Here is a 27130-nt window from a genome sequence, read left to right on the forward strand (position 1 = left end):
CAGACCCTGTTCCAGAGGACTAGACTGTGCTGTGTGTGGGCAGCAGCTATTGCCTGTGGCAGAGGGTACATTTAATTCCCACAAATAAACACATATCCTTATGTCTGATCCTCAATCAAATCAAAAGTGGATGTTGTGACCGTGTACCTTAAGTGAGCTGCAGAGCACTGTGTGTTATCTGGAGCAGATATCTAGGCTTAAAGGCACCAGAGGGTGGGGTGGGGGGGGGGGGCGCAGCTGCAGGTCCAGCACACTGTCCATGTCTCCCACCCAGACCCCAATGTCCCCCCTACCCCACTGGTGGTATGGGGGCATAGCAGCCCTACAGGCCCTCAGAAGCTGTCTTCAGCCTTACAGGGACAACAACACTACAGGTAGACATTAAATAAATCATACATCTGACTTTATCTTTAATCTTTACGTTGTTGCCTAACCTACAGGAATTAGTTAATTTGTGATTTCACTGTGGAATAATACAGCCACATACGAATAACCTGCTATTACAGACTTTCCTTGTTCAGGCTTGTTTTATTACCTCTGGGGTTGACCATAAAGAGAGGGAAGCACTGTTATAGGAGCTAAACATTGCAGTCAGCAAGATGTTTCCATAGTTACAAAACCCCTGCTTCATTGATGCCATAAGTCTATGCTGGGGAGCTCCCCTCTCTTTGAAGTGAGAGTGAGAGAAACCAACCTGTCTGAACGATGTCCCAACTCTGAAAGGCTCTAACCTGGATCCACCCAAATCACTGACTCAATAGATTATTCAGGACAAAAGAAGCCATGGTGCCTGCTAGAATCCCCTAGTCACTTTTCCCTTTGACAGTGTTGCTATCCAAGCCAAAGAATAAGAATGAATCATTCTATTTCTCTGATCCAAGCACCTTTCATCCATACATACAGTACACACTTCCCCAACAGCATTCTATGGTTCCGTTGGTATATGTATTTACAGTCCCTTCAAAGTAATGATCCATTTAAACTACCTGTCGTTATAAAACAGCAATCAGTGTCACTAGCCAAAGAGCATTTATACGTATTCACTTTCCCCCAGGATTAAGGTGTATGACTTTCTGTGCTGACGAGGGGGTTAATGTGTGGCTGGCGGCTGAGGCCTTTGATGCTGTCTCCCTACAGGCTTTTCTGTGGGTTACTTTGCATTTAGTTGTTTTGTCCTTTATTTTCATTTTCTCTTTCTCTCTCTGAAGCACACACACACACACACACACACGCACAGCCTACAATTCTATCTGGGACCCAGTGGAGTGCTCTGTGACAGGGCTGCTACAGTGTAGAGGTTGTGCCTTCCACAGCTGGTAGCAGCTGAGATCCAGCACCCACGGGACCCCACCCTGGACCAGGTGAGCCTCAAAGCCTCAACCTTACAGGGAGGGACACAGCACCTTGTACTAGGTGTGCTTGGTCTGGTTGTCCTCTAGCTGGTGCTCCACAGACACAAACAATTGTTTATTCCTTGAAAGCAGCCTATGAATAAGGAGAGACTAATATCCACGCTTTGGGTTTGTTTAGAGCAATTCCATAGTAACAGAATGATTCTGAGACTCAGATTTGTCACTTTAAAATGTATGTCAAACAAAAACCAATGACCGCAAAGTTAATCAAACCATACAGTTCTGAGCACAATTTCCACAGAAAATTCTACAAAAATACATTTGCTTGAAGAACAGTGATGCTAAGTGGATGCTAAGTTTTCTAACAGAATGGCGGTTTGTGACATCATTCTGTTACCAAACTTTGCACCAACCAAAAATGTTAGCATTTTCTAACCAAAAACCAATGGAAGTCAATGTACCCCAAATGTCTGCCTCATAATCAAGTTATGAATCAAGACAGTAATGTTAACCTGACCATAACAGGTTGAATCAGTTGTTGAACTCACAGGTATAATTTATGTAATGACATACATCTTTTGTTCTGTGCTTAGTACAAGATGTTCTTTTCTATCTTCATATGTTGCTGTGGGTTTGAAGTGTGGGTTCAGTAACCAATGTGACAGATGAACGTTGCATTGTAACCAATATCTGTCCCTCTTCTGTGTTCAGAAATATACTGTAATTATTGAACTGTATGATGATGCAAAATTATGACTGAAACATCATGCCAATATCAATCTATGGTTGACAGTGTGTGTGCGCGCATGCATAAGTGCATGTGTGATGGCATTGTACTGTACAACCTCTTAGATGTAAAGTCCCCTGTTTTGGGGACCTGCTTGGTTCTAGTACCAGTTCCGACTGACATTTTCACTTATAAATCAGTATGTGGATACCATAGATCGAAATGGATTGCATTGAGTGGTAGTCCTGATTCTCATGGACACAGCAGGAGTATGTATCTTCTGCCTGTGTAAAGCAGGATGTGAAATCTTACACCACTTGAAGCTGGCATGTCCCTCCATTTAATTCACTCTTCCGACTGTCCATCAACTCCTGACTAAACCCTACGTCACGAACAGCCACTAACAATGCATATGCCTGGAATCCTTACATCGCAATTCAGCAGGAGAGAGTGGTTTCGTTGCTGTAGCACATTCAGAGACCGATTTATGGCCAGTAATCTAAAATAATTTGATAATTTAAAAAAACAAAACTTTGTCATAGATGGACAAGATTAATAGGAGATGAAAGGTGAGTTCCTCACGAGTAATGGAAGCCAAGCTCTGTGAGAAGTTCACAGTGATGGGGGCAGACGTTTGACCAAGAGAGAACTTTAGAAAATATGCACATTTTCTCTAACACTAAATATACATCTGTATTTCACAGTTACAAGCAGTGATGGAAAAAGTCCACAATTTTCATACTTGAGTAAAAGTAAAGATACCTTTTTAATAGAAAATTACTCAAGTAAAATGGGAAGTCACCCAGTAAAATACTACTTGAGTAAAAAAGTATTTGGTTTTAAATATATTTAAGTATCAAAAGTAAATGTAAAAATAATTTCAAATTCCTTATAAAGCAAACCAGACAGCATAATTTTCTTGTTTGTTTTTTAAAATTGACTGATAGCCAGGGGCATGCTCCAACACTCAGACATAATTTACAAATGAAGCATGTGTTTATTAAGTCCGCCAGATCAGAGGCAGTAGGAAAAACCAGGGATGTTCTCTTGATACAGTGCCTTGCGAAAGTATTCGGCCCCCTTGAACTTTGCGACCTTATGCCACATTTCAGGCTTCAAACATAAAGATATAAAACTGTATTTTTTTGTGAAGAATCAACAACAAGTGGGACACAATCATGAAGTGGAACGACATTTATTGGATATTTCAAACTTTTTTAACAAATCAAAAACTGAAAAATTGGGCGTGCAAAATTATTCAGCCCCCTTAAGTTAATACTTTGTAGCGCCACCTTTTGCTGCGATTACAGCTGTAAGTCGCTTGGAGTATGTCTATCAGTTTTGCACATCGAGAGACTGACATTTTTTCCCATTCCTCCTTGCAAAACAGCTCGAGCTCAGTGAGGTTGGATGGAGAGCATTTGTGAACAGCAGTTTTCAGTTCTTTCCACAGATTCTCGATTGGATTCAGGTCTGGACTTTGACTTGGCCATTCTAACACCTGGATATGTTTATTATTGAACCATTCCATTGTAGATTTTGCTTTATGTTTTGGATCATTGTCTTGTTGGAAGACAAATCTCCGTCCCAGTCTCAGGTCTTTTGCAGACTCCATCAGGTTTTCTTCCAGAATGGTCCTGTATTTGGCTCCATCCATCTTCCCATCAATTTGAACCATCTTCCCTGTCCCTGCTGAAGAAAAGCAGGCCCAAACCATGATGCTGCCACCACCATGTTTGACAGTGGGGATGGTGTGTTCAGCTGTGTTGCTTTTACGCCAAACATAACGTTTTGCATTGTTGCCAAAAAGTTCAATTTTGGTTTCATCTGACCAGAGCACCTTCTTCCACATGTTTGGTGTGTCTCCCAGGTGGCTTGTGGCAAACTTTAAACAACACTTTTTATGGATATCTTTAAGAAATGGCTTTCTTCTTGCCACTCTTCCATAAAGGCCAGATTTGTGCAATATACGACTGATTGTTGTCCTATGGACAGAGTCTCCCACCTCAGCTGTAGATCTCTGCAGTTCATCCAGAGTGATCATGGGCCTCTTGGCTGCATCTCGCCCAATTTTTCAGTTTTTGATTTGTTAAAAAAGTTTGAAATATCCAATAAATGTCGTTCCACTTCATGATTGTGTCCCACTTGTTGTTGATTTTTCACAAAAAAATACAGTTTTATATCTTTATGTTTGAAGCCTGAAATGTGGCAAAAGGTCGCAAAGTTCAAGGGGGCCGAATACTTTCGCAAGGCACTGTAAGTGTGTGAATTACTTTTGGGTGTCAGGGGAAATGTATGGAGTAAAAAGTACATAATTTTCTTTAGGAATGTAGTGAAGTTGCTGCTACCGTTTCTTATGGCTGAAAATAAATTCTGGACCATCAGAACAGCGATTACTCACCTTGAACTGGAAGAATATTTTTACTTTAACGAGTCCCACGCGAACGATATACTGCTTTCTCGGGAACGGGCTCAAATCCCGTCATTTGCGTGAAGAAAAGACAGAGCGGGGGAGGAGGTCGGGCTGCCTGTTAAGAATTTTTAGGCGAGTGAGTAAACCCCCACTGCCATACATTCTGTTGGCTAATGTGCAATCATTGGCAAATTTAAAATGGATGACCTACAATCAAGATTATACTACCAACGGGACATTAAAAACTGTAATATCTTATGTTTCACCAAGTTGTGGCTGAACGACAACACGGATAATATAGAGCTGGCAGGATTTTCCATGCACCCGCAGGACAGAGAAGCTACGTCTGGTAAGACGATGGGTGGGGCTGTGTGTCTATTTGTCAATAACAGCTGGTGCGCGAGATCTAATAATTAAAAAGTTTTGAGGTATTGCTCGCATGAGGTAGAGTACCTTATGATAAGCTGTAGACCACACTATCTACTAAGAGAGTTCTCATCTATATTATTATCGTAGCCGTCTATTTACCACCACAAACCGATGCTGGCACTAAGTCCGCACTCAACCAACTCTGTAAGGCCATAAGCAAACAAGAAAATGCTCATCCAGAAGCGGCGCTCCTAGTGACCGGGGACTTTAATGCAGGCAAACTTAAATCCGTTTTACCTAATTTCTACCAGCATGTCACATGGTCAACCAGAGGGAAAATAACTCTAGACCACCTTTACTCTACACACAGAGATGCATACAAAGCTTTCCCCCACCCTCCATTTGGCAAATCTGACCATAATTCTATCCTTCTGATTCCTGCTTAACAAGCAAAACTAAAGCAGGAAGTACCAGTGACTCGCTCAATACGGAAGTGGTCAGATGATGCGGATGCTACACTACAGGACTATTTTGCTAGCACAGACTGGAATATGTTCCTGGATTCATCCATTGGCATTGAGCAGTATACCACCTCAGTCATTGGCTTCATCAATAAGTGCATCCACAACATCGTCCCCACAGTGACCGTATGTACATATCCCAACCAGAAGCCATGGATTACAGGTAACATCTGCATTGAGCTAAAGGCTAGAGCTGCTGCTTTCAAGGAGAGGGACACTAATCCAGACGCTTATGAGAAATCCCGCTATGCCCTCAGACAAACCATCAAACAAGCAAAGTGTCAATACATGAGTAAGATTGAATACTACTACACTGGCTCTGACGCTTGTTGGATGTGGCAGGGCTTAAACCATTACAGACTACAAAGGGAAACCCAGCCGCGAGCTGCCCAGTGACGCGAGCCTACCAGACGAGCTAAATGCCTCGCATCGAGGCAAGCAACACTGAAGCGTGCATGAGAGCACCAGCTGTTCTGGACGACTGTGTGATAACGCTCTTGGTAGTCGATGTGAGCAAGACCTTTAAACAGGTCATCATTCACAAAGCCATGGGGCCAGACGGATGACCAGGATGTGTTCTCAAAGCATGCGAACCAACTGGCAAGTGTCTTCACTAGAGGTCGACCGATTAATCGGAATGGATAATTAATTAGGGCCGATTTCAAGTAACAATCGGAAATCGGTAATTTTAGAAGCCGATTTTGCCCGTTTTTTATTAAAACATTATTATGTATTTTTTTACACCTTTATTTAACTAGGCAAGTCAGTTAAGAACACATTCTAATTTTCAATGACGGCCTAGGAATGGTGGGTTAGCTGCCTTGTTCAGGGGCAGAACGACAGAGTTTTACCTTGTCAGCTCAGGGATTCAATCTTGCAACCTTACGGTTAACTAGTCCAACGCTCTAACCACCTGCCTCACAAGGAGCCTGCCTGTTACGCGAATGCAGTAAGAAGCCAAGGTAAGTTGCTAGCTAGCATTAAACTTAATCAATCATAATCACTAGTTATAACTACACATAGTTGATGATATTACTAGTTTATCTAGCGTATCCTGTGTTGCATATAATCGATGCAGTGCGCATTCACGAAAAAGGACTGTCGTTGCTCCAATGTGTACCTAACCACAAACACCAATGCCATTCTTAAAATCAATACACAGAAGTATATATTTTTAAACCTGCATATTTAGCTAAAAGAAATTCAGGTTGACAGGCAATATTAACCAGATTAAATTGTGTCACTTCTCTTGCGTTCATTGCACGCAGTCAGGGTATATGCAACAGTTTGGGCCATCTGGCTCATTGCGAACTAATTTGCCAGAATTTTACGTAATTATGACATAACATTGAAGGTTGTGCAATGTAACAGGAATATTTAGACTTATGGATGCCACCCGTTAGATAAAATAGGGAACGGTTCTGTATTCCGCTGAAAGAATAAATGTCTTGTTTTCGAGATGATAGTGTCACGTTCTGACCTTAGTTCTTTTGTTATGTCTTTGTTTTTGGTATGGTCAGGGCGTGAGTTGGGTGGGTTGTCTATGTTAGTTTTTCTATGATTTGCTATTTCTGTGTTTGGCCTGGTATGGTTCTCAATCAGAGGCAGCTGTCAATTGTCCCTGATTGAGAACCATATTTAGGTAGCCTGTTTTCTATTGTGTTTCGTGGGTGATTGTTTCCTGTTGTGTGTCTGCACCAGCCAGAACTGTTTTCGGTCGTTTCTCTTTTGTTATTTTGTCATTTCCGTGTTCATTTAATAAATATGTACACATACCACGCTGCACCTTGGTCCTCACCTTCTTCCACCGACGACGACCGTTACAGATAGTTTCTGGATTTGACCATATTAATGACCTACGGCTCGTATTTCTGTGTGTTATTATATTATTATTAAGTCTATGGTTTGATAGAGCAGTCTGACTGAGCAATGGTAGGCACCAGCAGGCTCATAAGCATTCATTCAAACAGCACTTTCGTGTGTTTTGCCAGCAGCGCTGCTGTTTATGACTTCAAGCCTATCAACTCCCGAGATGAGGCTGGTGTAACGATGTGATGTGAAATGGCTAGCTAGTTAGCGGGGTGCACGCTAATAGCGTTTCAAACATCACTCGCTCTGAGACTTAGAATAGTTGTTCCCCTTGCTCTGCATGGGTAACGCTACTTCGAGGGTGGCTGTTGTCGTTGTGTTCCTGGTTCGAGTCCAGGTATGAGCGAGGAGAGGTACAGAAGCTATACTGTTACACTGGCAATACTAAAGTGCCTATAAGACCATCCAAAGGTATATGAAATAAAAATGGTATAGAGAGAAATAGTCCTATAATTCCTATAATAACTACAACCTTAAACTTCTTACCTGGGAATATTGAAGACTCATGTTAAAAGGAACCACCAGCTTTCATATGTTCTCATGTTCTGAGCAAGGAACTTAAACATTAGCTTTCTTACATGGCACTTACATATTGCACTTTTAATTTCTCCTCCAACACTTTGTTTTTGCATTATTTAAACCAAATTGAAAATGTTTCATTATTTATTTGAGGCTAAATTGATTTTATTGATGTATTATATTAAGTTAAATAAGTGTTCATTTAGTATTGTTGTAATTGTCATTATTACAAATACATTTTAAAAATCTGAGGATTAATCGGTATCAACTTTTTTGTCCTCCAATAATCGGTATCGGCGGACCACCATAGTCCCTGTGCACAAGGAAGCGAAGTTAACCTGCCTAAATGATTACCGCCCCGTAGCACTCACGTTGGTAGCCATGAAGTGCTTTGAAAGGCTGGTCATGGCTCACATCAACTGCATCCTCCTGGATACCCTAGAGACCATGGGTGTCAAACTCTGGCCCGTGGGCCAAATTTGGCCCGCGGGGTAATTATATTTGGCCCGCGAGACAATACCAAATTACTACTAGAGCTGGCCCGCCGGTATTATACAGCGCATTCACCACTAATACTACGAATCCCATAATGCTCTGCTGTTTTCGCGCGCCAATCAGGACAGGACCCAGAAACGCTCTCTCCTCTGTGACAGTAGTCATAGCAACATAGACGCTACAACTGTCAGCAAGCTAACCCTTCCCAAAAATGGCGAAAAGAAAGGCAGAAAACAGGAGCTTTCTGGACAAGTGGGAGGCAGAATATCTGTTTACATATGTAAAAGACAAACCTGTTTGTCTTGTTTGTGGAGTCAACGTGGCTGTAAGTAAGGAGTACAACATTAGACGACACTATGAAACGAAACACCATGACAAATACAAGGACCTGGACATGACTCAAAGGAGCCAGAAAGTAGAGGAGATGAAAAGAAGTTTGGTTTCACAACAGAATATGTTTAAAAAAGCCACATCACAAAGCGAGGCTGCTGTAAAGGCTAGTTATATAGTGGCAGCAGAGATCGCAAAATCAGCCCGGCCCTTTAATGAGGGAGAGTTCATGAAAAAGTGCATGATGAAGGTTTGTGACCTCGTATGCCCAGAGAAAAAACAAGCATTTTCAAACGTGAGCCTGAGCAGGAACACAGTAGCTGATCGCACATGTGATCTTGCCACCAATCTGTATGACCAGCTGGGAAGCAGGGAAAAGATTTTGTTGCGTTCTCCCTCGCTGTGGATGAGAGCTGCGACGCATCTGATACTGCTCAGCTGTCAGTCTTCATCCGTGGAGTGGACTCAAATCTGTGTGTTACGGAGGAGCTATTAGGATTCAAATCAATGCATGGCACAACCACAGGAAAGGAAATCTTTGAGGAGGTTTTCAAATGTGTAACTGAAATAAAGCTGCCGTGGGATAAACTCGTTGGATTAACGACAGATGGTGCGCCAGCGATGTGCGGTAAAAAGAGTGGACTGATGGGCGTGGTTCGGGAGAAGATGCGGGAAGAGAACTGTGCAGGTGAGCTAACTGTTTACCAATGCATCATACATCAGGAAGCACTGTGTGCCAAAGCCCTAAAGATGGAACATGTTATGACCACAGTAACACAGGTAGTTAACTTTATAAGAGCCAAAGGTCTAAATCACCGCCAGTTTAAATCTTTTCTGGAGGAGTGTGGTTCGGAATACGCAGACGTGCCGTATCACACAGAGGTGAGATGGCTAAGCAGAGGAAAAGTACTGAACAGATGTTTCGAGCTGCGTGAGGAAATATGTCAATTCCTGGAAACCAAAGGGAAGGATACAGCAGAGCTCCGGGAGCAAAAGTTCCTGTGTGAGCTGGCCTTTCTCTCCTTTCTCCTGCAGCTTCAGGGGCGCATCATCACAGACATGTACGCTGCAGTGAGGGCCTTCAAAACTAAACTGTGCCTGTGGGAGAATCAGATGCTGCAAGGAAACCCTTGCCATTTTCCCTGCTGCCAATCCATAAAAGCGCAGATCTCTACCGCCGTGTTCCCATGCGCACAGTTTGCTGAAAAACTCAGTGTTCTCGCCGCTGAGTTTAGCCGGCGATTTGCCGACTTCGATGCCCAGAAATGCAAGTTTGAACTGCTTAGTAATCCCTTCGCAGTTGATGTGGAAAATGCACCAACCAACATCCAAATGGAGCTGATTGAACTCCAGTGCAACGACACGCTGAAGTCAAAGTATGATGCTGTGGGCGCCGCACAGTTTCCACGGTTCATCCCTGACACAATGCCTCAGCTCCGCACCCAAGCTGATCAGATGCTCTCCATGTTCGGCAGCACTTATCTATGCGAGCAACTTTTCTCCTCGATGAAGATGACCAAAACAACTCACAGGAGACGTCTGACTGATGAACATCTTCGCTCGATACTGAGAATTTCTTCAGCTCAGAGCTTGAGCCCAGACATTGATGAACTAGCATCCAAGAAGAGATGCCAGGTATCTGGCTTGGGCACATCAGATTAGACCAGTGTGCAATAATTAACGTTTTCTTTATGCACTTTTTCTTGCTACAAGGCATGGGCTTGAATGGTTGATTGATTTATTATCATTTTATTTGTAAAATTATTAGTCAGTGGAAAAAGTTTATTTTGGTATTTAAATCAGAAGGCTGCAAATAGAAAAGAGGCATACAATTTTTATTTAAATTTTATTTATTTAATAAATGAATGCCATTGATGTGTTTTTTCATTTGAAATTCGATTTTGCATGTCTCCACTATTAAATTATATATTGTATGGTAATAAGCGATGCTTGTTCCATATTCAATGTTAAAGCAAAACTTGTTTGGGTCCATATTAAAAGGTTAATTTGTTCAATGTTGGCCCGTGACTTTGTTCAGGTTTTACATTTTGGCCCACTGGGTATTTGAGTTTGACACCCCTGCCCTAGACCCACTCCAATTCGCATATCGCCCCATCAGATCCACAGATGGCGCAATCTCAATCGCACTCCACACTGCCCTTTCCCACCTGGACAAAAGGAACACCTATGTGAGAAGGCTGTTCATTGACAACAGCTCAGCGTTCAACACCATCGTGCTTTCAAAGCTCATCACTAAGCTAAGGACCCTGGGACTAAACACCTCCCTCTGCCACTGGATCCTGTACTTCCTGATGGGCCGCCCCCAGGTGGAAAGGGTAGGCAATAACACTTCTGCCACGCTGATCCCTCAGGGGTGTGTGCTTAGTCCCCTCCTGTACCCCCTGTTCACCCACGAATGCATGGCCAAACATGACTCCAACACCATCATTAAGTTTGCTGACGACATTACTGACAACACAACAGTGGTAGGCCTGATCAGCAACAACGATGAGACAGCCTTTAGGGAGGAGGTCAGAGACTTGGCAGTGTGGTGCCAGGACAACAACCTCTCCCTCAATGTGAGCAAGACAATGGAGCTGATCATGGACTACAGGAAAAGGTGGACCGAACAGGCCCCCATTAACATTGACGGGGCTGTAGTGGAGCGGGTCTAGAGTTTAAAGTTCCTTAGTGTCCACTCCACCAACAAACTATCATTGTCCAAACACACCAGGACAATCGTGAAGAGGGCATGACAACACATTTTCCCCCTCAGGAGACTGAAAAGATTTGGCATGGGTCCCCAGATCCTCAAAGTTCTACAGCTGCACCATCGAGAGCATCCTGACCGGTTGCATCACCGCCTGGTATGGTAACTGCTTACGGCATATGACCGTAAGGTGCTACAGAGGGTAGTGCGTACTGCCCAGTACATCACTGGGGCCAAGCTTCCTGCCATCCAGGACCTACGTACTAGGAGGTTTCAGAGGGAAGCCCAAACAATTGTCCAAGACCCCAGTCATCCCAGTCATAAACTGTTTTCTCTGCTACCGCACAGCAAGCGGTACCGGAGCGCCAAGTCTAGGACTAAAAGGCTGCTTAACAGCTTCTACCCTCAAGCCATAAAACTGCTGAACAATTAATCAAATGACCACCAAACTATTTCCCGCGCATTGGGAGATCACCGCGCATTGACTCGGTACCGGTACCACCTGCATATAGTCTCGTTATTGTGTTACTTTTTATAAATGTTTTCTTTATTTGGTAAATATTTAATGTGTACTGTGTACTCAAAAGTGACTCTACCTTAGCAATGTATAACTATTTTTACCAGAAAGGTGAGATTTGAACATATCTTGGAGTATTTATTTATTTTTAATTTAACTAGGCAAGTCAGTTAAGAACAAATCCCTCGTTACAATGACAGCCTACCGGGGAACTGCCTTGTTCAGGAGCAGAACAACAGATTTTTTAAACCTCGTCAGCTCGGGGATTCAATCCAGCAACCTTTCTGTTACTGGCCCAACACTATAACCACTAGGCTACCTGCCGCCCCACTAATATGTATGCAGCATTACTAGTTATTGTTTATGGCCCTCATGATAAATATTTATGTATTGGGGGATTATGTAGATTACATTTTCGATTACATGCAGTTACATTTAAGAGGTTTAATAACAGGCCATATGTTTGATGTCCTCACACTGCAGTACATGTGCTCGACAAAGGGCTACTCTACTGTTTTTTTGCACATCATGTTCTTAGTGCAGACCGTTTCAGTTGGTGTTTGTCACTTGTGCCTTTGTGTTTACATCCTGAATGGCACCCTATTCTCTACATAGTGCACTACTTTTGACCAGGACCTATTGGGTATATAGGGTGCAATTTGGGACTTAGACTCTGTCTCCTGCCAAGCGTCCATATGCTATGCTACACTACGCCTGGGGTGGAGTGGCGAGACATTTGGGTGAATAAATCAATACCAACAACACAACAGTGGCAGGATACTTGTTTAATTAGAGCTTCCATAATCTGTCTGATATTGGTGACGGACTGAAGACCGATTCCAAGTTGTCACGCTTCTCCCTGTGAATGAGTTAACGAGCCTTTATTGACCCGTTGGTAGATGCGGCTGCTGCCAAGTCTTAATCGATTACGATGTCTTAATCACTCCTGAGCTGCTTTTTTAATAGTTCAATTGAGTGATGAGAGATTACAGAGTTGCCCCTCTGCAAAAGCTTGGGGGTAATGGCTAGCACACTGGGGAAGCTTGGGTGTGACAGCTAGCACATTTGTGTCATAAACAATACTGTTTTTAGAACATGATTTTAATGACTTGTTTTGACATAAACTGAGAGATTGTATCTTAAATTATTTCTAGTTTATTATCTTTTATTCTAATTAGGCTAGAGCACTTGTCAAACTCAAGGCCCGCTAGCCGATTCCTCTTTTCTCCATTGAAAGGCTTGGCCTTGATTGACTGGTAAACTCAGGTCAGAACAAATTCACTGCAGTGTCTAGGAAAGTTCTGTCCTGAGTTGACCAGATATTGACAGATTAAAGTAGGGATGGTAGGCTAGTTGTAGAAAATTAGAATGTGTGAACTCCATATGAAAACAATGTATAAACATTTCCCACAAGTCTTCTCAACCATGATTACAAGTTGATTTAAAGAAAATGTAGTTGTTCAATACATTACAGAAAGGTTTGTAAGAGAGTGCATAGATACACAAAATACTAATCACTATTGTGAATACCAGCAAAACGCTACTACCAGCAACATTGTTTTCTGTTTATGTTGGATCAATATTTTGTCGATCGATACACCCCAGACTTTTGGCCATCTGTGTTGCGGCTCAGTTTGTTTTCCACTTACGTTGTGCACTGTGTCTACACACAAGACACAATTCTTGATAACCTTATCCGGCAGGTAGCATAGTGGTTAGAGTGTTGGGCCAGTGACCGAAAGGTTGCTAGATCAAATCCCTGAGCTGACAAGGTAAAATTCTGTTGTTCTGCCCTTGAACAAGGCAGGTAACCCACTGTTCCTAGGCTGTCATTGTAAATAAAAATGTGTTCTTAACTGACTTGCCTAGTTAAATATTTAAAAAGTCCTACATTTCAAGAATCTGCATTTGAACAGATTTCACCTGCGTTCTAATTAAACAAATGGCCAATAAATACAGGAGTCCACTCAGTGTTCTAGAATGCTGGAAAATATGGGTCAGTTCAAGAGGGTATGTGGGTACACAGTATGTGAAAACGTTTTCTTTACCCTATGTCGTTAGCCTCAATATGCTTGTACTCGACAGTGTTGATGAATTACAAACTTTCGGGGTGCATTGGGAAAATGACAAGATCGTGACACGCATCTGATTAATTATTTATGAATATGATTTATTTGATTTCAGTCTTTTACATTCATAATTTTAACCACAATGTAACAAATAATCAAACTGGTTTGAACTTCAGCAATCAAACTATTGTGAAAAGTGCCACATAAAACATTGTCAACATTTAATGTGCTCACTATCTTACTTCCTCATCTCCCTCCCCTCCCTCCGTTGCATTCTATTTTCTCCTTTTCTCCCTTGTAGAAAATGGTGCGTGCCCTAGCAAAGTCAACATTTCGGTACTCCGGTGCCCCCATTGAAATTCTCATTAGGTCAGAGATCATCAGCAGCATACCACCCTGCATACCACTGCTGGCTTGCTTCTGAAGCTAAGCAGTGTTGGTCCTGGTCAGTTCCTTGATGGGAGACCAGATGCTGCTGGTAGTGGTGTTGGAGGGCCAGTAGGAGGCACTCTTTCCTCTGGTCAAAAAAAAATATCCCAATTCCCCAGGGCACTGCCCTGTGTAGGGTGCCGTCTTTCGGATGGAATGTTAAATGGGCGTCCTGACTCTCTGAGGTCATTAAAATAACCCTGGTGTCCTGGCTAAATTCCCAATCTGGCCCTCATACCATCATGGTCACCTAATAATCCCCAGTTTACAATTGGCTCATTCATCCCCCTGTAACTATTCCCCAGGTCGTTGCTGCAAATGAGAATGTGTTCTCAGTCAACTTACCTGGTAAAATAACGGATAAATAAATCAAATTTAACCGCAGGCTGATTTTATTTATTTATATTTTATTTGTTCTTTCTTCTTGAGCGGAGGGTCAAGGGGCCGGAACATAATTCAAAATAATTTGTAGACTGCAAATTTCCCAAAACAAACACTAACAGATATGATATTTTACTTAAACATAATTTCAAACCTTGCTTACATTTTGGATATGATCACATATGCGTGGGAACGCTTTGGAACAGATGTCCAAAATTAAAATCACTTGGAGATGATTTAATGATGATTTTAATGTATTTTATGTCCCAACAAAAACATTTTTTAAAGTTGTATATATTTTTTGGCCTCAAAACTTGGGGGGCCAAATAAAATCACCCGTGGGCCACCAGTTGGGGAACCCTGCTCTAGGTGATCAATGCCTATGCGTGAGCATTTCTTGATCAGAATTTGATTTTGTCAGCTGGAACCCCTTACAGCTGGAACACTGGACAAAGGGAGGACCACAGCAATGGCCGCCAGCTGAGTGTGCGCTAGGAACACATTGCAAATGCTACTGACAGAGACTCGTACCACATACACCCTCCCTGCAGACGGGCAAAGAGAGAGAGCGAGTGGTTTGCAGGATGGATGAGAAGTTTCAGATAATTGCAGCAAGACTATTTAAATATAAAAAGTTGAAACTTGTAAATTGAATGTCTCATTGTCAATACACTTGTGTTTTTAGAATGAAATAAAAAAATGCATTTTTTTTCTGCCTTCCATACCTGACCTCTGTTCTGTGAGGCAGTGTTTAAAGGGTTAAAAAGGCTTGCATGGTGGCTGGAACCCTGCTGGTTAGCTGCCTGGCCATGAATATAACACAGTGCACTTGAAGCTTAGGAGAAACATGCTGACTACACCTGCCACGTGCGTGTGTATGTTGATTTTGTCCATCCACATCAGACCATGACACGCAGGTTAACATTTTTAAACCAACTGTCAACCAACTATATTAATTTGGGGGCATGTCAAACACACATGAAACATTCATGGACATTTAGCTAGCTTGCTGTTGCTAGCTAATTTGTCCTGGGAGGTGAACATTGGGTTGTTATTTTACCTGAAATGCATATATGTCCTTTTATTAGCTGCATCTTTGTATAATTTTGAACCCGGGGTCATACAAAATGTCGTGTTTCTCTACTCCGACTATTAAGAAAAGCTGGGGATCTAGATACTTTTTTTGCAATAGCTTATATGAATCTATCATCTGGTTGTGTTTATGAAGGTTTTAGGTAAGCCTACCATTAGAATTTGAGGGGGGGGGGGACTAATTAAAATGTTTTATGTTGCTGTAGGCTATATGTAATGAGAAAAACAACAACACCACATTTCAAGTGTTATAGCCTACACCATCACAAAGAAATCCATTATTATTTCATTTAGGCAGGTCTTCAGAAACAAAAAAACGAAGGAATTGTATTTCAAAATAATGTAATATCTTATTTCAAGTTGTGTTCTGTTATTAGTGTTTAGTAGTCTATATGGCTATGCTGCTACAAGTCTTCACATGTAGAACTCATGGAATAGTGGCTGTAATATTCTATGAAATAGAGCTCATGCCTTAATTAAAGGGATACTTATGTATTTTGGAAAATCTACTTCCCCAGAGTCAGATGAAATCGTCGATTCCATTTGTATGTCTCTGTGTCCAGTATGAAGGAAGTTAGAGCTCATTTCGTGAGCAAATACTAACTAGCATTAACGCCATGTCTGGAAGACTTCCATTCATTCAGCTAAACTGCACGTAGAGACATTTCTGTACAGCGTTGGTCCTACCAATCACAATTCTCGCTCCAACTGAACTGGAATATGTTCCCGGTCGCCTCTGGAGATAACTTCAATGAATACGCAGACTGAGTCACCAGATTCATTAAAAAAAATGCATAGATGATATTCCTGAATCAAAAACCATGGATTGGTAGCAGCCTTGTAGGAAAACTGAAAGAGAGTGATGCTGCTTATGAACAGGGCAAGGTGACCAGGACAATAGTTTGGTTAAATAGTACAAACACGACCTATGCAGATCGATCAAGATAGCGAGGCAAAGTGGAGGAGCAATTCAGCAGGTCGGACACAAGACGTATGTGGATGAGCTCCTAACAATCGCGGATTGCAAAAAGAAAGCCACATCGTGGTCACCAACGCCACATTACCGGAGGCTCTAAACACCTTTTTCTCAAGATTTGAGCACAATGACCCTGAGCTGCCGAGGAGAGCCCCCGATGACAATGTGAACTTCACACACAGTCTCCACTGAGGACGTATGTAAATCAAAGCATTGACCCTTGCAAGGCTGCCGGCCCAGATGTCATCTCTAGCAGTGCCCTCAGAGCATGTGCAGACCAGCTGGCTGTTGTATTCTTGGACATTTTCAATCTCTCCCTAGCTCAGGCCGCTATACCCACCTGCTTCAAGATGTCCACTATCATCCCATGCCCAAGAAAGGGAAAGTGACTGAACTGAATGACTATCGACCAGTAGCACTCACTTCCATCATCATGAAGTGCTTAGAAAGGCTAGTCAAAGACCATGTCACCTCCTCCCTCCCCAACACACTCAACCCTCTCCAATTTTCGGATGACGCAATCGCCATTGCACTGCACACTGCCCTTACCCACCTGGACAAAAGCAATGCATCTCCTGAGTGGCGCAGTGGTCAAAGTCTAGCTCTGCCATTAGAGATCCTAGTTCGAGTCCAGGCTCTGTCGCAGCTGGCCGCGACCGGGAGACCCATGGGGCGGCGTACAATTGGCCCAGCGTCGTCTGGGTTAGGGGAGGGTTTGGCCGGCAGGGATGTTCTTGTCGCACTAGCAACTCCTGTGGAGGGCCGGGCGTAATGCGCGCTGACACGGTCGCCACGTGCGCAGTGTTTCCTCCGACACATTGGTGCTGCTGGCTTTCGGGTTAAGCGGGCATTGTGTCAAGAAGCAGTGCGGCTTGGCTGAGTTGTGTTACGGAGGACGCACGGCTCTCGACCTTTGCAGTGATGGGACAAGACTGTAACTACCAATTGGATACCATGAAACAATGAATTTAGCTTTTTACAAAAGTAACATAAAAAAATATATGTGAGGATGCCGTTCATCGACTACAGCTCAGCCTTCAATACCATAGTGCCCTATAAGCTCATTACAAAGCTCATGGCCCTGGGTCTGAACTCCTCCCTTTGCAACTGGGTCCTGGACTTCCTGACGGGTTGCCCCCAGGTGGTGAAGGTAGGCAACATTACCTCCTTGACCCTGATTCTTAGCATGGGGGCCCCACAAGGGTGCGTCCTCAGTCCCCTCCAGTATTCCCTGTATACCCACGACTGTGTGCCCTCACACTGTTCCAACACCATCATCAAGTTCGCTGACGACACAACAGTAGTAGGTCTGATTACCAACAACAACAAGACAGCCTACAGGGAGGAAGTAGGTAGTCTGAAGGTGTGGTGCCAGGTAAACAACCTCTCCCTTAACGTTAGCAAAACAAAGGAGCTGATTGTGGACTTCAGGAGGAACCAGGCTGGACACGCCCCATCCTCATCAACGGAGCTGCCGTGGAGACTGTCAATAACTTTGAAATACTAGCCTACAGACCACAGAGAAGCTGAAATGGTCTAACCACACAGACACCGTGGTGAAGAAGGCACGACAGCGACTCTTCAACCTCAGGATGCTGAAGAAATTTGTCCTGTCCCCTAGGGCCCTCATTGTTATACAGGAGCAGCATCGAGAGCATACTGTCGGGCTGCAACACAGCCTGGTATTGCAACTCCTACACCGCGGACCGCAAGGCACTTCAGAGGGTGACACGTGCACCCGAACGCACCATTGGCTGCACACTGCCTGCCATGGTAGACACCAGGTGTTGCAGGAAATCAAAGAAGATCATCAGGGATCCCAGCCACCAAAGCCATGACCTGTTCTCCCTGCTTCAATCACTCAGACGCGGGCAGTACACGAGCATCATGGCAAAAACTGGAAGACTGGGCAATAGTTTCTACCCTCAGACCATCAGGCTGCTGAATAGCCACAACTAGTCAGATACCTGCTCCCCCCTCCCCTGCTACTCCCCTTATGGACATTCCCCTCTGCTACTCCCTCTTAGGACATTTTCCCCCACCTCCTCATCTGGATTTTACTCTGCCCCCAACCCAACAACATTCATCACTGTTGCAGTTGTTTAATATTATTGTATATTATAATTTTTTTAATTGTAATTCGGATTGTTTTTATTTAACGTGGTCCCCAGACACCCTCAATGGTCATGCTGCTCCCGCTATGGTCAATCAGCCCCACCTCCTCAACAGTCTTTACTCTGCCTCCACCACAATGGACATTTATTAATCACTGCTACAGTTGTTATGATGTGTATATAGTGCTATTTTTATATTTATATTGTTGTTTTTATTACTATTGTCATTATTTTATTTCACTAAGTCCTGCATGTTGGAGCTCGGAGCCTATGATTTTCACTGTACCCAGCAACCACACCTGCAACCCTGTACATGTGACTATTAAACACATAAAGATATCCACCAGTCAGTTGTCAATTTAATCTTTCGGCAATTATTATAGGCCTATGTGTGCGATTAGTTTTGATATAGTTTAGGTGTAGTTTCAATGGGCCATTGTCATATGGCAGCCAAAGGGTGAAGGAAGGGGGGGGATTACTTGTCCTAAACTTCTTATAACACAAACTCTGTTTTTAAAATCAAACTTTTAAGAACGACAGTGTGTTGAATAGACTTATTTAGGGAAAGTCAAGGAATGGGGACATGACTTTGAAAATGGCAGAGTAAACCAAATGTTAAATGCATATGATGTTCTCTGAGTTTTTAGTTAGTTATCTAAGATAAATATTTCCTCGTTCATCTTTGAAATACCCACGTGGTATGCTCCTGAAAACCAAGGAGTAGATGGGAGAGGCAGGACTTGCAGCTCGTCAAGTTCTATTTTAGTGCTTGGCTATGCAGACGCTCGTTCACGCGTGGGAGCGGTGTGGGTGAAATGATTGACTAACATGTATTGTGCATTCTTAAATGATTGAGACTCCTTGACGTTTTCCACATTTTGTTACGTTACAGCCTTATTCTAAAACAAATTAAATAGTTTATTTCCCTCATCAATCTACACGCAATACCCCATAATGCATAGCAAAAATAGGTTGTTAGAAATTGCAAATGTATTTAAAAAAATTTTAAACATATCACTTCCAGTGACACCTCAAGCACTGCGATGCAGTGCCTTAGACTGCTCACCACTCAGGGGGCCTGGCATCTTTTTGTCCAGTCTTGCTTTGTTTTCGTCCTCACACCAATGACACCTCCCTGTGGCTGCCCCACCCCAAATCATAGCTGGCCATCACCACACACACACATTAAATCATTACGTCCACATAATGAACAAGGCTAAAAAAAAAAACTGTTTTCCTAATGTGCTTTGTTACAGCAGAGATGAGAGACTGGCAGCTTGCTGCTGGCGATGATTCAGTTACAACTACCACGCAGGATCATGTCTCTGTCATAATAAAAAAAAAACATCTCTGTGTCCCAAATGGCACTCTATTCCCTGTATCAGGGAACCCCAATAGGCTTTATTATTTATCATGTTTGCTCTTGGAAATAAAATACTAAAATAACCAGGAAATTAGCTCAGTGATTTTAATTTAGGAAATCTGTTCCCAAGTATTCCCACTCATAATTAGTGACATATGTGATCGTATCCCAATGTAATAAAGGTTTGAAATTATATTATTTTTTTGTCAAATACTATATCTGTTTGGGATTCTTGTGGTCAATTTGCAGTGTACAAATTATTCATAAATATGTTCTGGACCCCCGACTATCCGCTCAAGGAAAAAATAAACCCACAGTTACATTTTATTTGGGTCCCCTGCCCTATATAGTACACTATATGGACCCTATGGGCCCTGGTCAAAAGTAGTGCACTATATAGGGGATAGGGTGCCATTTGGGACACACACTACCTTCATGCTCCACTTGGTATTACATCTAATCATTTTCGTCTGAACGCTCACGTTGGATTAAACAATAGAAAACGTCCAGTAGGCTAGCTGCCCCCCGGGCTCTCACCACCATGCCATGGGGTGACCAAGCTTGTGTCTAGGTATTGTTTGGTTTTGAAAAGTGTCAAAAGTAGTGCTGAGTTTAAATGTAGGCCTATATATTTAGCTGCTGCAGGGAGAGACTGTTGGCTGGAACTGTGGAGGCAGGTAGTGCTCCCTTTTTCTGTATTTATTGAACTGTTTATGGTATGTATGTATGTATGGATATTATTTTACTGCTTTAGGGATGTCATTTACTATTATGTATTGATTTTTACTATTTTTTATGAGGTGCACAATGCAGAGAACACCAGAAGAAGATTTATCATTTAATTACCATAGTGAATTATCATGTTTGTGTCAATTTATCCCATAAGGGTTGGATTGCCAATTGGCGATTTGACACGAAAATACAACTTCATTCATTCATTCATACGGTGCATTCGAAAAGTTTTCAGACCTCTTGACCTTTTCCACATTTTGTTATGTTACAGCCTTATTTTAAAATGTATTAAATTGTTTTTTCCCTCATCAATCTAAACACAATACCCCATAATGACTAAGCAAAAACAGGTTTTGGGAATTTTTTTGCCAATTTCTATCAAATAAACTGAAATAGCTTATTTACATACAGTACCAGTCAAAAGTTTGGACTATTTTCTCCATTGTAGAATAATAGTGATGACATCAAAGCTTTAAAATGACACATGGAATCATGTAGTAACCCAAAAAGTTTTAAACAAATCTAAATATTTTATATTTGAGATTCTTGTAACGGTTTTCGTCCTCCTCTTCTGAGGAGGAGTAGGAAGGATCGGACCAATGCGCAGTGTGATAAGTGTCCATAATATAATTTTAATGAAATATAACTGAACACAGAAAACAAAAGAATAAGTGAATAAATGGAAACCGACACAGTCCCGTATGGAGAAAACACGGAAAATAATCACCCACAACCAAAATGGGGAAAACAGGCTACCTAAGTATGATTCTCAATCAGAGACAACTATTGACAGCTGCCTCTGATTGAGAACCATACCAGGCCAAACACAGAAATACAACATAGAAAAAAGAACATAGACTACCCACCCCAACTCACACCCTGACCAAACTAACACAAAGACATAATAAAGGAACTAAGGTCAGAACGTGACAATTCTTCCAAGTAGCCACCCTTTGCACACTTGGCATTCTTTCAAACAGCTTCATGAGGTAGTCACCTGGAATTTGACATAGATAGTTTGTGTGTATGCACTGATATGTAGGCTACGTGTGCCTTTAATTTTTTTAAATTTAGTTATGTCCTTGAGCTGTTCTTGTCTATTGATGTTCTGTATTATGTCATTCTGTATTGTGTTTTGTGTGGACCCAGGAAGAGCAGCTGCTGCTTTTGCTAAAAAATACATGTCAATGAACAGGTGTGCCCTGTTAAAAGTGAATTTGTTAAATTTCTATCCTTAATGCGTTTCAGCCAATCAGTTGTGTTGTGACAAGGTAGGGGTGGTATACAGAAGATAGCCCTATTTGGTAAAAGACCAAGTCCATATTAGGGCAAGAACAGCTCAAATAAGCAAAGAGAAATGACAGCCCATCGTTACTTTATGACATGAAGGTCAGTCAATCTGGAAAATTTGAATGTTTCTTCAAGTGCAGTAGCAAAAATCATCAAGCTCTATGATGAAACTGGCTCTCTTGCAAATCAAGATATATCGTCTTTGTCAAATATCACAATATTCGATTTAATCATAAACTCAGCAACAACAAAAAACTTCCCTTTTTCAGGACACTGTCTTTCAAAGATAATTCGTAAAAATCCAAATAACTTCACAGATCTTCATTGTAAAGGGTTTAAACACTGTTTACCATGCTTGTTCAATGAAACATAAACAATTAATGAACATGCACCTGTGGAACAGTCGTTAAGACACTAAGAGCTTACAGACGGTAGGCAATTAAGGTCACAGTTATGAAACCTTTCGACTGACTGAAAAACACCAAAAGAAAGATACTCAAGGTGTCACGCCCTGACCATATAGAGCCCTCTATGGTGTTTTAGGTCAGGGCTTGACTAGGAGGTGTTCTAGTCTTTCATTTCTATGTTGGTGTGAGTATGGTTCCCAATTGGAGGCAGCTGATGATCGTTGCCTCTAATTGGGGATCATACTTAGTTTGGTCCTTTTCCCACCTGCATTGTGGGATATTGTTTTTGTTTAGTGCTATGTGCGCTACGAACTGCACGTTTGTTTATTTATTTGTTGTCTTAAGTTTCACCTCAATAAATATGTGGAACTCTACTCACGCTGCGCTTTGGTCCACTCATTATAACGAACGTGACACAAGGTCCCTGCTCATCTGCGTGAACGTGCCTTAGGCATGCTGCAAGGATGCATGAGGACTGCAGATGTGGCCAGGGCAATACATTGTAATGTCCGTACTGTGAGACGCCTAAGACAGCACTACAGGGAGATAGGATCGTCCTCGCAGTGGCACGTGTAAAAAACACCTGCACAGGATCGGTACATCCGAACATCACACCTGAATCTTGTTATGGTCATGCAAATATTTACACATGTCAAGTTTGCTAAAAATAAATGCATTATTTTTTTGCTGAGTTTATATACACACGTTTTCATTGATTAATCTGAGTGTTACTATATTTCTGCGCACGTGAAAGGGCATTGCATCCCTGCCTGTAAAACTTGTATTCACCTTTCATGGTAACAAAAATTCCTTCATTTGCTAGATGATTTGGAAATGTTGGAGCTTGGCCATGACAGTTTCTAAAAGAGAGCGCAATGGCAAATTGGATCTCATTTCTGTTTAGAGGCGTGGGGAGAATGTTTAGATCTTTTACAGTGACTTTTCAAACTAAACATGCATGTGCCAAACACTGGCCATGCATTCTGCAATTAAATGCTACAGCCCACACTTCTATGCAAGATACGATCTGTTGTTCAATATTTCGTTTATCGATAGAAATCATCTATCTCCTGCCTTGGTGTACAGGCTCTGAGATTAAATAGGCTATGATGTCGCACGCCTATCGCACAGCAGTACTGTAGCCTACCTATTGTCAAATATGCTTGAATGAGGGATAAATGGTCATGTTTGTTGTGTATTAGCAGGAATAAAACAATTATGTTAGAAAATAAGAGACATATTCTGCAATATGATTATGATTTATATAGTGAAATAAACGTATTAGCCTCGGCCTAGAAGCCCAGTTATGGGATCTCCTTGCCAACGGAAAATGCATCTTGTTATCATTGTTTTTTTTATTTCCATCTGTGCGTGTCAACAAACACCTCCATTTCCCCAAAAAAACAATGTTTGCTTGCAATACAATTCTTCAACTACTAGAAGTTGTGCGTATGCGTGGTTTGAGGTGTGCGTAGAGTTTACACTTTCCCATCAATTTCAAATTTGATAAATATCAACCTTTGGAGGAAAACTGGTGCACGCAAGGTTCTCTTTTTTGTGCGTACGCACCTTTGATAAATGAGGCCCCGGGTGTGGAATAATCTGTGATTAAAGGTGGCTAATCCATGTAATCAGTCTGTTATAGCTATTTGACATGGCGTGGCCTACATCCAGGTTTTTACAGCCAGGAAACAGAATAAATAAAGCTTATCAGCTGAAGAAGAAGAAGGAGATTTAGACTGGTAATCTTCTATCAATCCTCCTGTGACCAAAGACAAAATATAAGATAGGATAAAGAATATGGTTGGTTGTATTCAATACAATTATTTTTTTATTTGGTAGCTTGATAAAAAACAAACCGCCGGCATTGTAGAACTGACCACAGACAGTTTTTTTCTGTGTCACAGATAATTCAGAGATTTCCTGTTTTATAGACCATATTGTAGAGTAAATAGAGGATCTAATATAACAACAGACAATAGTTAAGTAGATTATGGGATAATTGTGGACTGTGTGAATGCCCCTGGGTAACCTTACCGTACAGGAGTGAGGTGGCAGTGGATGGATTGATGCCAGTTCATATTGCTCTCTTGCTGTCTCAGGAAACGTAGGCTACGCATCAAATGCATCAAGCTTTAGATTAAGGGTCCTTCTTAGCTGACAAATGGTAGTCGCAATCACACTTATCGTATTAGTGGGTTTACGGAGTAAACACCCCAAGTAGAGCCCAAACAGAGGATGTCTATACCAAGATCAGGCTACTTATGAAATGGCGTAGGCAGATTAGGTGTCTAATCCCAAACCTCGAATATACATCTGCGGATTATTAGGGTTTATTGGCCCAGGGGCTTCAAAACTATGACCCTAGACAAGATCTGGCGGCTCTGGCAGACAGATCTTGACAATTTAGAGATGATGATGATGATGATACAGCCCCAGCTATCCAGATCAGCCACTTACTGTAAATTAGACCATGTTCATTGGCGGACCAGGACAATGTGAAACACCAGACATGTTTTGAGAATTGGTTAGGGAAAGCAAATGTATGAGTTTTCCACAAGGACCAGTATTTACAATTCAAGGTTATTAGATTTGTTTGATATAAAGTTAGCCTAAATGAAAGGTTTACTCAACATTTTCTCTAACAGCAGAAAACAGAATTTAGTGGTGAACTATAGCATAGTTGATATAGATTATCAGTCTAATTCCCTAAAGGATCTTCTTCAGCCAATAAGAGTTTTTATTCTGTTGCATGGGGTAAAAACCTGGATCCATGCCATGTCTATATGTCAGTATAACAGAAGAATTACAGACAGACTGTATAACAGACAGATTGCAGACAGTGTATCAGCCACCTATAATTAGACATATTTGACATGTGAAACAATGTCAAATACAATAAATTCCAGATCTTCTTTTTTTTTATGTTGAAGCCAAAACTCCTCCTGTAACACCTTTGTCGAAATGCAATAATTTTAGTCTGACCCAGTAATTTGAGATATCAGCAGCCTGTCTATCTTTACCATTAATTTCTACCCAGATACAGAGGTCCCTGAGACAGAAGTCTGCTGAATAACTCTACTCTAATAGCATGTCCATTTGTGGAGTAATTGATTGGTCTTTATTATGAGCTAAACAGTGAGCTATCATCCCCTACCAGTCAATACTATTAATCGGTTCTGGAGAGAATGGAGACCTGCTTTAAATGAAATTACTCCACCCTTAATCAATATTAATAAATCAATACCATTGACTTGTTGAAGTGGCTTAGTTGGTTGGTTCTGGGTACACTTTCTCGCTCTTCTGTAGATGCTGTACCTGAAAAACAGCAACATACTGTATATTTTTGGAAAGACAGCATCAAAAAAGCTATAATTCATTACCATTCATTCATATAATTGTGGATAAAATTTCAGCCTAATATGATGTGCCTTCAGAAAGTATTCACACCCATTAACTTTTTCCACATTTTGTTGTGTTTCGGACAGAATGTAAATGTATTACATTTAGATGTTTTGTCACTGGCCTACACACAATACCCCATAATGTCAAAGAGTAATGGTTCTACATGTTTTTCAACATGTTTACAAGTGAATTATAAATGTAACGCTGAACTGTCTTGAGTCAATAAGTATTCAAGTCCTTTGTTATGGCAAGCCTAAATAAGTTCAGGCAAGTCACATAATAAGTTGCATGGACTCACTGTGTGCAATAATGATTTTTGAATCACTACCTCATCTCTGCTCCCCACATATACAATTGTCTGTAAGGTCCCTCCATCGAGCAGTGAATTTCAAACACAGATTCAACCACAAAGACCAGGGAGGGTTTCCAATGCCTTGCAAAGAAGGGCACCTATTGGTAGATGGGTAAAAAAAAACTCAGGTAAGTCACTACAAAAATACAGGCGTCCTTCCTAACATTGTAGTTACTCAACAATACTAACCTAATTGAAAGAGGGATAAGAAGGAAGCCTGTACAGAATAACAAATATTCTAAAACATGCATCCTCCAATAAGGTAACAAATTAATACACCAATAAAATATGGCAAGCAATTACATCTTCATCCTGAATACAAAGTGTTGTGTTTGGGGCTGAGTACCACTCTCCATATTTTAGTGGAGGGTGCATCATGTTATGGGTATGCTTGTAATCGTTAATGGATAGGGAGTTTTTGAGGATAATTTTTTTTTACAGAATGGAGCTAAGCACAGGCAAAATCCTAGAGGGTTCAGTCTTCTTTCTACCAGACACTGGAAGACTTTCAGGATAAAAAATAAACGGAATGAGCTAAGCACAGGCAAAATCTTGGGGAGGGGTACACTTTGCCCTGGTCCAGTCAGTATGCCCCTTTGCAAAATGTTGCTGACAGGTATTTTTATAAAGAATTATGCTAAAACGTGGGTTTAGTAGTTACTTTAACATTATACTTTTTTTTTAATCGGACAAATCAG

This window comes from Oncorhynchus clarkii, chromosome 27 (genome assembly GCF_045791955.1).
Source record: "Oncorhynchus clarkii lewisi isolate Uvic-CL-2024 chromosome 27, UVic_Ocla_1.0, whole genome shotgun sequence".
Lineage (NCBI taxonomy): Eukaryota > Metazoa > Chordata > Actinopteri > Salmoniformes > Salmonidae > Oncorhynchus > Oncorhynchus clarkii.